The sequence below is a fragment of the Petaurus breviceps genome, unplaced genomic scaffold (genome assembly GCF_028583685.1).
Source record: "Petaurus breviceps papuanus isolate PSGF00001 unplaced genomic scaffold, PetGlider_PUasm1.0 181, whole genome shotgun sequence".
NCBI lineage: Eukaryota > Metazoa > Chordata > Mammalia > Diprotodontia > Petauridae > Petaurus > Petaurus breviceps.
Window position 1 is genome coordinate 12588096 of NW_027185784.1, and position 12394 is coordinate 12600489.

General features: G+C 39.0%; 1 pseudogene; it reads left to right on the forward strand.

The window, feature by feature from the left end:
• The first annotated feature begins 9715 nt into the window (after positions 1-9715).
• LOC138160449 (small ribosomal subunit protein eS1-like) lies at positions 9716-10978 on the forward strand (annotated as a pseudogene).
• Positions 10979-12394: the final 1416 nt, after the last annotated feature.

Below are 12394 nucleotides of genomic sequence, written 5' to 3' on the forward strand. Positions count from 1 at the left end.
TCTCCAATTACTTAGAAATTATAGTTTGAATCATGAAAAACAAATCAGTCTATTAATGTATATACTACAATGCTGTTAAAATTAAACATTTGGTAATAAAAATGCCTTTCCAATCACTGGAAGCAGCTGAAGAAATAGTCTTTACATTTTCCTTTCCATAATGCCTTAACTAAATAGCTAGAAAAAGTTAGGTTCCCCAGTTTCTAGAGGTAGAGGAGAACTGTAAAGCTCATAAGAGATGTCATATTGGTTCAAATCTATACTATACTTTCCCCAAAAAATATGGCTGATAAAAAAAAACCTAAGTTTTTACTTCCAGCCAAGATGGCTGCCTGAGTGGGAGGTAGATTCCATAACTCCCATATACCTACTCCAGCAAAACCCTGAAGTTTGCACCAAATCAAATAGTGACCAAGGAATCCAGTGAGAAACTTCTGCTCCAGAACTGCGTAAGAGGTCAGCTAGTGAAAAGGGGGCCATCAGCAAAGCCAGAAACAGCGTAGGGTAGCATTGCAGAAATAGGTCAGGTACACCTGTAACCTGCAGGCCTCTCTGTGTCTGGAAGAGCAGAAGACTCCTCAAAGCAAGCCCCAGCATAAGGGTCTTGGAAACCTCAGAGCTGATAGCTGGCATCCAACATGGTGCCACAGTACTCAGACTGGGCAACCCCAGGCCCAAGGGTTCTCTGGCCCCTAATGCTTTATTCTGAGATGCCAGAGAAGACTCTGAAGATCAGTGCTCTGAACCTCAAAAGTCTAGAGGAAACTAACCTCGGATGGTAGTAGATATCAACAGAAATATAGCCCAGAATAAGAAAAAGCAGGGCCTACTACCCCACCCAAAGTTCAGCAGGGCCAAAACCTGACCCTGGCACAAAACCTCAACTCAGGAACTAAAACTGGAGAGGTAAGTCAAGAAAATACCAACCATTTACCAAAAAAATTTATCTACAAACCTAGAAATTGCCAAAAAGGAAGGCAAGAACTACCCAACAACTACAGAGACTTAAAGGAAAAATAAGTGCTTTCCATGAGTACCATATGAATATCTAGAAGAAATAAAGTGAGAGATAGAAATTAAATGAAAACTCTGGAAGAGAATTGAGAGAATAAATAGATTAAAAGAAAATGTGGTAAACCCAACCCAAGAAATGCACTAGAATAAACCAAACAGAAACCAATAACCTTGAGACAAGAAGAAATATTAGAATGATATCAAATGATTGAAAAAATAGAAGGAAATGTAAGAACTAATAAAGTTGAGGAGAAAGAACTTAAGAATCATAGGACGCCTCCAAAACCATGATGACCCCTCGACTCCCCCCCCAAAAAAAAATCTCAAACACTATATTTCAAGATGTCATAATGAAAACTGTCCAAATCTATTCAAATCAGAAGACAAAGTAAGGATATATGAAAGGCATTGATCACCTCTTAAAAGGAAAACTCCCAGGGACTATCATAGTCAAAATTCTGAGACTTAATATAAAAAAAAAAAAATACTATGGGCATCTAGAAAGAAGCATTTCAAGTACCAAGGAACTATATAGTCAGGATCACACAAAACCTGGAAGATTCTAATAAGAAGTGAGAGATGATTGGAAGACACTATTACCCAAAAAAAAAAAAATCATAAGCTTACAACCAAGAATAATTTAATGTGCAAAGCTAAATATAATCCTGCTGGGTGAAAAATTCATCTTTAATGGAATAGAGGAGTTTTCAAGCATTTTTTAAACGAAGAGGCCAGATTTGATAGAAACTTTGAGATGCAAACACGAGTCAAAAGAAAACTAAAAAGATAAATGTATTTAAGCAACTTGAAAGCTGTGTGATGATATTGTACTAACGTTCTAATGGGTGAGAAGTAGCCTTTCAGGAAATGAATGTCTTCAAAGGGTATTTATTGAGAGTTAAGTAAGAATGGGGAGGGGGGGGAGGGAGGTCCTGTGGGTGGATTGTCTTTTGTACTGAGACATTAAAGAGGGGAAATAGAAGGAAAACTAAAAGTAATGTACTAGTGTGTAAAGAAGGAAAAACTTGCTATTTCTCATAATTGGGGGGCATAAAAAGTCAAAGCAACAAGCATTTTTTAAGCTTTTGTGTGTTTGACACTGTGCTAAGTATTGCTGATACAACTAATCCCTGGCCTTAAGGTGCTGATAGTCCAGTTGTGGAGACACATGCAAACAACTACATGCAAGTAAAATATATACAAGGTTGATTGGAGAAAATCACAGAGAACTGGGAAAGGCTTCTTACAGAAGACAGGACTTTAACTGAGACTGGAGGGAAGCCAGGAGGCAGAGACAAGGAGGAAAAGCGTTTCAAGCATAGTGAAACTGCCCAGAGTTAAGGAGATGCAGTGTCTTTTGTGAGGAATAGCAAGGTGGTCATTGCCACTGCAGAGTACACAGAAGGGAGTAAAAAGACTGGAAAGGTAGGAAGGGGGCAGATCGTGAAGGGCTTTAAAATCCAAATGGAGAATAAGTCACTGAAGTTCATTGAATGGGGTGGGATGGGGTTGGAGATGACATGATCAGACCTGAGCTTTAGAAAGACCACTTTGGCAGGGGAGCAGAGAGTGCACTAGAGTGGGAGAAATTTGAGGCAGGAAAATCAGCCAGTAGGCTCTGACCACAGGTCAAGCATTTTAAGGAAGGGATAGAAGAAAGTGGGCATCAAATGAACCTAACTTACTGAAATGGACAAAGGAGTTTTTTACATACAGTTTAGTGTTAAAATCCAGCAGGGAAATCAGGTGGGAGAGGGGAGAGGGCTGAGACAAGGTAAGAGGGAACATAATCCTGGGGATGCAATAATCAGAAGCCAAGCAAATTTCCTGATCCTGAAGGAGAAATTAAAAGGGGGAAAGAAGATCTAAAATCTACTATGTGTCTGGCATATGTTAATTGCTTCATAAATGCTTCTTGAATTAAAAGGCACAATTGAGAAGTGACTGAACAAATTTGGTAAAATGACTGTAAGAAAATATTATTGTGCCTTTAAAAAAAAAAAAGGAAAAGGGCCAATTCAGAGAAACCTAGAAGATTTGTATGAACTGACTTATAAAGTAAAGTGAGCAGGACCAGAACAATTTACATGAGGACAGCAACATTATAAAGAAAACTATCTTTGTAAGAACTGATGTGGTAACCAACCACATCCACAGAGGACATGAAGCATGTTACCTACCTCCTGAAAGAGAGAAGATGGACTCAAGATTCAGAAATAAACAGCTTTTGACATGACTTCTGTTATGAATTCATTTTGTTTGCTATGTTTTTGTCACAAGAATTTTCCCCCGTTTATATAAATTTTTAATTGGGGAGGACAGTTACTATAGTAATTTGCCCCCCACTTCCAAAAAAAAAGGCCATTGAAATATTTTTAAAGGCAAAGAAAAGGACAGAAAGAAGTATAGATAAATTGGATAGTTCTGAAAATAACAATGTAGCCACTAGAAATTCATAATGATCAGGTTCTGTTTAGCCAATCAATATAAATTTTCCAAAAGGGTGTTTCCTTTGAAGATTATAATGAGCACAGAAATAAATACAAGCACATACACACACCTGGAGAACACTCTTAGCAGAGTTCCCCTATACTATTAAGGGTAACAGTCCCTTGGTCCCTGGGGAGAGTGGGCTCAGCCTTCCAACTCGGTATTCTCTCCCTTTCTTACAGTTCATTTCCAAGTGCATAGACTAGTGGATAAGTCTACAAAGTCAGCTCCTCCGCTGGGTCCCAAAGATCATTCCTTAGAGCACTGACCTCCTGGTCACTAAACCTGGCACAGGCTCCACCGACAGGTGACTCAATCTCCTTTTTGAAAGTCACAAGTTTGTATACATCTTGAACCTTAACCAAAAGAACAAATGCCTAGGCAAAGGTTTGAGGAGCATATTCATAGGCTGCATGTCTGCTTCTGATGGAGAAGGCTTGAGAGAAGCCTCTCCTATTAACTACCTAATTGTCTACCTTCTCTTATCAGAAGGAAGTCAGAAAGGCAGGGGTCAGAGTAAAAGAGATTGGGTCTGGTGGACTAAGGTCTTTTGAATATGTTCCAGTTCCAGTTACTCAGCCAATCAAAAAGACACTATTTTGACTAGTAGGTCAGAATGAGTTATAAAATATCTGCATTGCTTCATGTTTCTCTGAGGCACTTCTATCACTAACCATTAACCCTGTCTGGAAGCTGGCTCTCCAGCCTTTTCTTTGTTGCGCTTTGCATCGGCCATTTATGTTGATTCCTGTTCACCAGCCACCCTTTATACGCAAACCTTCCTTTCACTCTCAGCACCTATATTGTGTTGTTTTGGAAAAATCAAGAGGATTTTTCTGGTGGAGGTGATTGGGTGTGGTACAGTTACATACATTTGAAAGGAATTAAAAGTATTGCTGTTTGGTATCGGAACAAATAGATTAAGAACTCGGCCTTCCAGTCCTAGATTAAAAAGTGATCAGCATAGAGATGCTTTGGGACAAGAACCAAAGAAAGCATAGGTAGTATCGAACATGTGGGAGCCTGACTTTAAGAAACGATATGCTGACTTAAGTGAAGCTTAAGCGTTAGGGTTTCCTTCACACAGATGGACTAAACTTGAGGGAACCTCAGAGTGGAGTGAGTAAATTGGTAGTAAGATTATTTGGATCCTCAACTGATTTTTCTCATAGTAGTAGATTATAAAATTGTATCTACAAGGAGCACTGTCTGCAAGTCTGTCTAAGCCTGCTGGAAGAATATGAAGCCTTAAGCATTTCTGCTGAGTTTAAATGGAATGAACAGACAGGTCTACAGAGGAATCCCATGGGCATAGCTCTGAGTTTTTAAGGGGAAGATGGTGAGATGAATCCAAAAATCTGCCCTGAGGCATGAATTTGGATTTCCCCCAAATTCTTTATCTTTAACCTCTTTCTGTCTGCTTATCTTATAGAGGCAAGAGGACCTTTCTCACGTTTTTCTACCTTAATTTTTTGTCTCCCTGCATAGCTTCACTGATCTGTAGAACCTTCACCATTTTCTCACCTGGCTATAATTATTCAATTAAAGATGAAGGACTTTTCTGCTCTCATCTCACCATCTGGAGTGACCTAACATCTCCTGGTAGTAGGTTTTTTTTGTTTTACAATAACCCCATACTATCAGCTTGTTTTGTTGCCCTTTGCTTCTTCCTTTGTGGAATGAAAAAAAAAAACATTCCATTTCAGTGAAATTTATCTTCTGGTAATAAGCAGAACAGATGGCTCAAGGGCCTTACAATAAATCTAGAAATACTAAAATTTCTGACTGCCAACTACCCTCCTGTGTCACTGTGTGTTCTGGAACTGATTCTCCTCAGACCTAAAATCAGGAGTGGGGAACCTGTAGCCTTGAAGCCACATGTGATCTCCCAGGTCCTTGAGTGTAGCCTTTTGACTGAGTCCAAGTTTTACAGAAGAAATCCTTTTATTAAGGGATTTGTTCTGTGAAGTTCTGGGTCTTCAAGTGTGGCCCTTTGAATCCAAACTTCACTAGAAGGCCACATGTGGCCTCATGGCTGGAAGTTCCCCACTCCTGATCTAGATTATTCCTTCTAAATTAAGTGCTAAGACTCATTAAGTGGTTAATTAGCAAGCATTCATTGAGCATGGATTACATTTATTACCTGTACTTGGGACTGTGAAGAGTAATGTCTAAGACAACAAAGGAGTGGCAATAATTCTTCTGTATTACTGAAGAAGCAACTGAGGGACCAAAGGTCCAGTGACTTGTACAGTTACACTTTAAGTCAGTTTCCTATAGGCCACAGAAAAGAGGAATCTTGTACTCCCTTTACTTCATGTGATCCTTACCACCACCCTACGTAGGTCAAGCATTATCATTTCCATTTTACAGATCAGGAAATGGAGGTCCTTGAAGCGATTTGCCCATCTAAAAGTAGAACCAATATTCAAATCCTAATCTTGTGACACAAGTCCAGCGTTCTTTCAACTATCCTAGATGATTATGACTTGTGGGTATGGTTCTTGCTGTTTATCCTTAATTTTTGAAGAGGACCAAGGACATCATGAGTGATATCTTGACTTGTGTGAACTGGATTTAAGTGAGGCAGAATTTCTCAAAGTTGTCAGCCTCACTGTCTCTTCCAGAGTCATTGAAGTCCGATGGCAGGGGGAAAAAAGCCAGGACTTTGTGGATGACCTTGGCATCTTTGATGTTTGGCCAAGCTCTAAGGGTCCCATGGTAAATGCCTCAGCTGCCTTCATGGCATTGAAACAAATTGTTCTCATCTACCCATTCCACCAGGGGAAGTCTCAACATGCTTGAGGGTAGACACTCCTCTAATTCACTGATGGGTCCGAGCCCCTTTGGTTACTCTCAGCCTGGTTTAGCCCATCTGCCAAGATAGTTTTACCCAGGTGTGACCGCTGCACATGCTACACACATCCTTGGAGTCATGGGTGAGAGTTAAGTGCCAGGTGGGCACCAAAGGGGATGAACAGCCCTAAAAAGTGCTCAGCAAGCCATCACAGCAGAGGTGTCAGCCCTCCTTGAACCCCCCATACACCCCTGGGTGTAGTTAGTGAAATATTGAAAGGAAGATGGCCTAGATGAGCATACTATGCTTTTAATTGGCACACTAACCAAGGGCATAAAGAAGAAGTAGGTCCTGCCTTCAATGATCTTGAAATCTAATGACAAACAGCACCATCACTTGAACATGCCTGATCATATTATCATGAGGTGGGAGATTGGACCAAAGCTGTGACATGGTGGAAAGAACATTGACTTCGGAGTTAGAAGCTAATCCTGATCGCTACTTACTACTTGAATAGTCTTGGGAGTTCCCTTCTCTGGACTTCAGTTCCTCTTCTATTAAAAAAAAAAGTGTCCCTTCTAACAGTTAAGTCTAACTCTGAGGTCCTATCCAACCCTTGGGTTTCTGAATTTCTTTGAAAATAGAGGATATGACAAGGATTACAGGTTATTAATCCAACCATTTAAAATATGGCTGGTTGATCACTGAAAAAAAGTTATAGAAGTGAAAAATAATTAAAATCTACCTGTAAACAAAATGTGAATCATGATAAGATTTCAGTTAGCTGGAATTTATTTTTTCATTCTACATGGAAGAAGGAGAAATTAACAACAAAATCAAGTAACATAAACTGGTGAAAACTTGCTTCCTGAGCTCAGCACATATATATATATATATTTGGTTTTTGTTTTTGGAGGGGGGAGGGTAAGGCAATTGGGGTTAAGTGACTTGCCCAAGGTCACACGGCTAGTTTTTTGTGTGTATGTGTCAAGTGTCTAAGGCTGGATCCAAACACAGGTCCTCTTGCCTCTAGGGCCAGTGCTCTACTCACTGCACCACCTAGCCTCCCTTCAGCACATATTTTTAACCCATTTTCTTAGTCTATATCTAGAGCAAGGGTTCTTAACCTAGAATCCATGAACTTAAAAAAAAATGATACCTCAATATAATTTATTTCCTTTTAATCTTATATATTTATCTTAAGGATTTAAAAACATTCTGAAAAGGGATCCATAGGCCTCACCATACTGATAGCTGAAGGGGTCCATGACACATAAATGCTGAAGAATCCCCCAATCTAGAGCATTGAAGAGGTCCCCAGTCATCAGAATCTTTATCGATTCACTATACTGTACTTGCTAAGGCAGGAAATACTTGATACATTTGAAATATTTCCCACAAGGATCAGCTTGAGGGTCCATGCTCTGTGCCACCTAGCTGCCCTCTGTCTGCAGAATTGTTGACTAAGAAAATTTTGTTGGCTGTCTGGTAACCTAGTTCCTGGGTCTTTTCATACATCCTTGTATAAACTCTTCCTATACTCTCTTAAAATCCCCAGAAAGTAAACAGAGAAGAAATTCCATTAAGTACATGTGAACAGAACCACCATCTGCAGAATTTTTTTTTTTGAGGAGGGAAAGCAAGGTAATTGGGGTTAAGTGACTTGCCCAAGGTCACACAGCTAGTAAGTATGTCAAGTGTCTGAGGCCCAATTTGAACTCAGGTTCTTCTGATTCCAGGGTCCATGCTCTATTCACTGTGCCACCTAGCTGCCCTCTATCGGCAGAATTGTTGACTAAGAAAGGACTTAAACTTTGTCGTAATTTATCTTTTTCTCCACTCAGTGATATCAGCTCTCTTACCTCTTAAATTTTTCATTACCTCCCATCAAAAGAACAAACCTTTAGTTAATAATAATTCCAGATATCAGCAAGCTAAATGAAGGAGGTATTTTGTAGGACTCTGTAGGTAATTTCTGCCCTGCAGGTGAATCCTGCTTTATAATAACCAGATATATTAACTTATAAATGTAAAAATGAGGGCAGGGTGGTTATTTGTATTACAAAAGAATTCTTTATTTTATATATTTGAATAATTTGTTTAAAAATTAAGTTTACACACAATTTTTTAGAAATGCAGTTCTTCTGTAAATTGAGACATAATTAGATCATTTACTAAAATAAGAACAAGAGTTCACCTGTATTAACCACATTACAATTCACAACAGTCCTGTAAGGTGGATAGGATAAGTATTTTTCAACCAGAATTATGATTTCGTTGGTGTAGGGAAGTCCTAGTGAGGAAACTCCTTCTGTCAGTGACCATAGTATGCCATAGATCACATCAGGGCAGGACTTGAATCCAGGTCCTCCAGACTCCAAGACCAACTCTCTACTCACTATGCCATGTTGTCTCACTATAATTAGTATTATTCCCATTTTACAGCTGAGGAAGCTGAGATTAAATAGCTAGTTCACATTCCCAGAACTAATAAAAGGCAGATCTGAGACTCAAGCCTTCTGACCCATCTTTTCTCATTACAGTCAATGGTTTTGATTATGCCCCATTTTAAGAAAATCTGAATTTGCAAAACATCGCATGTCTGGTGTAATAAGAAGCATATTTAGAAAATGAAACACTGGTTAGTAAATTTATATCCAAGAATAGGATTTAAATTTATGAACCGTGACTTCAATTGGGGAATGACAGGATGACTTTTGGCCAGGGATGGAGTGCCCCTAACCAAGGAGTTTTGCAAATCTTGTGAACAATAGGATTTAAGATGAAAAGAAAGGGAGAAAACTCCCTAGATAGAGACCAACTGATTAGCAGTTAAGAAATTCACAGGAGAAAGAACCCAAGAGTGAAGTGAGCAGTAAGCCGCTGCTTTACATGCTTTACCCCAGTGCACAAAGTATGGGGAACTAGCAAGATGAATCATGTCACTGAGATTTAGTGGGATGAGATCTGGACTGGAATATGTCTCTAATATCTTTATTTAAAAGGAATTGGTAGGTAATAGGAGCCAGGCAGAGTTGGGGAGTAGCTTTTTAAAGTTATACTCTATTTGCCAAGAAAACCCCATGGACATTATTGGCATGCTATGGTCAACAGGTTCATAAAGAGGCTGACACAATGACAACATACTAGATACAGTGCCTGACATAGTGTCTCATATACAGTAGGGGCTTAATAAATGTTTATTGATTTTTTTTTTAAAGACACACACACAAGGGAAATTGGAAACCGAGAAAGGAGACATGGTGAAGACTTTTTGGGACATCAGCAGGACAGAAACAAGTTCTATTATCATTGGAGTAGGCTACAAACCACCTGGACAGACAGAGGAAGTAGATGAAGAATCAGGGAAACATCTCAAGTCTGGCAGGAAGACATGGTAGATTATGGATGGAGAACTTCAATTCCATGACATCTGCTAGAGCTCTCTGCCCAAGGCAGGAGTTCATTATTTCTTGACTTGTCTTAATGATCATTTTATCCTTCAAAAGGCTTATCAGGGAGGTGAGGAGAAACAAGAAGAAACTAGTTGTTAGTTTCAAAATGATGGGAATCTTGGAAGTGACCACTCCATCTTAGAATGTGTAACAGAGAAGGCTAGAAAAATCAAATATCTAGTTTGCTGTGCACTCTAGATTTTGTGAGAGCAAATTTCAAATAGTTTAGAGAAAAGAAAGGGAAGAACAAAAATCAAAGATACCCATCTTTGATACATCAAAGATACACATAATTCTAATGAGTAGACAGAACTGGCTAAAGAGATTGATACAAAGAGAACTTCATCATCTAACCTGAATTTTTTAAAAAGAAAAAAGTTGACTTTTAGAGCTGGATTATGGTGGTGGGCAAGAATAAGCGCCTCACTAAAGGTAGCAAAAAAGGAGCCAAGAAGAAAGTGATCAATCCATTTTCAAAGGATTGGTATGATGTAAAAGCACCAGCTATGGTCAGCATTTGCAATATTGGCAAGACACTGGTTACCAGGATTCAAGGAAGAAAAATCGCCTCTGATGTGCAGAGTGATGAGGTTGCTTTTTGTAAATTCAAGTTAATTACTGAAGATGTTCAGGGTAAAAATTGTTTGACTAATTTCCAATGAATGGACCTTATCCGGGACAAGATGTGTTCCATGGTCAAAAAGTGGCAGACCATGATCGAAACCCACGTTGATGTCAAAACTACCTAAGGGTACTTCGTTTGCCTCTTTTGTGTTGGTTTTACCAGAAAGCGCAACGACCAGATCTGTAAGACCTCTTATGCCCAGCACCAACAGGTCTATCAAATTCATAGGAAAATGATGGAAATCATGACCCAAGAAGCACAGGTAAATGACTTAAAAGAAGTTGTCAATAAACTGATTCCAGACAGCATTGAAAAAAAAAAAAACACATAGAAAGGGCTTGGCCAGTTCATTTACCCTCCATGATGTATTTGTCCGAAAAATCAAGATACTCAAGAAGCCCAAATTTGAATTGGGGAAGCTAATGGAACTGCATGGTGAAGGTAGGGGCTCTGGAAAAGCTTCAGGAGATGAAACAGGCACAAAAGTAGAAAGGGCTGATGGCTATGAACCACCAGTTCAAAAATCTGTCTAAAATAAGAACTTTTAAAGGTTGAAAAATAAAAATTTATCATTGTGGAAAAAAGTATGGAAAATGGAAACAAGGGAATTTAATGAAAGATAAATAAGAAATTGTACCTTAGTCTTGTAGAAACAGTTGGCAGGAGTGCTTTATCTCAGAATAAGCTGAGGCTAGCAAGAAAAGCTAAGGACAGCAAAAGAGAGGAAAGGGATTAGACTACTTTGGGGAAAAGAAGAGGATCAAAGAAGACTCGGGGCAACTCTTTGAAATGGATTGAATAACAATGAAGAAGACAGGAGGTGGACCTTCTATTTTGCTCCTGTTTTCTCTGCAAGGCAGAGTGATCTTTGTACTGGAAAGAATGGGTGTGGGGGGTTGGGAAATGGAAAGGAGAGAGAAAGAGAATACCTAAATTACCAAGCCCAGATGAACAATTTCCTAGGACAGCAGTTCTCCCCTGAAATCCTTTTGTGGGGTCCACATAATAAGATATTTAGTCTTTCTCATTCTCATTCTCTCACGAATGCACAGTAGAGTTTTCCAGAGGGTACAGCTGCAAACATGAAGAATGAATATCTCTTCTACAGAATTGTACTTTTGCCTTCCAAATGGATGCATCAAGTATGGCTGGATTTGCTATTTGCAACTAATCAGCTAAGATTTTCTTTTATATGAAGGCTTGGCAATAAACACTAGTCAAGTATTCAAAGTGCTAAGTAACTTTATTGGATCTTATGGTTTATCATGGAACAACTGCGTTGATGTTTACCTTGATGATGCAAAAGCAGTGATGGGTAAAACAGTTGATGCCCTAGCATTAATCAAGGCAGTGACACCAAACCATACTAGTAATCATTCTATTCTCTGCTGCCATACACTCACAGCTTTAAAAAACAAACAACAATTTCACTTAAGAATGTTCTTGATGAAACAATAAAAATGATTAATTTTATTCATTCTCAACCCTTGGTTATGCATCTTTTTAATATTCTGTGTGACAAAATGGGAAATATGCCTCAAGCACTTCTACTGTAGACTGAAGGATGATGGTTCTCTTGACTAAAAGTGTTCTTGCTGCTGTTTGAGCAGTGGATTGAACTAGATCACCCTTTTAATTTGAAAGGCTTAATGCCAGGGGCAGCTGGGTGGCACAGTGAATAGAGCACCAACCCTGGAGTCAGGAAGACCTGAGTTCAAATTTTACCTCAGACACTTGACACTTGCTAGCTGTGTGACCTTGGGCAAGTCACTTAACCCCAATCGCCCTGCTTTCCTCCCTCCAAAAAGACAAGAAAGGAAGGAAGGAAGGAAGGAAGGAAGGAAGGAAGGAAGGAAGGAAGGAAGAAAGAAAGAAAGAAAGAAAGAAAGAAAGAAAGAAAGAAAGAAAGAAAGAAAGAAAGAAAGAAAGAAAGAAAAAGAAGGAAAGAAAGAAAGAAAGAAAGAAAGAAAGAAAGAAAGAAAGAAAGAAAGAAAGAAAGAAAGAAAGAAAGAA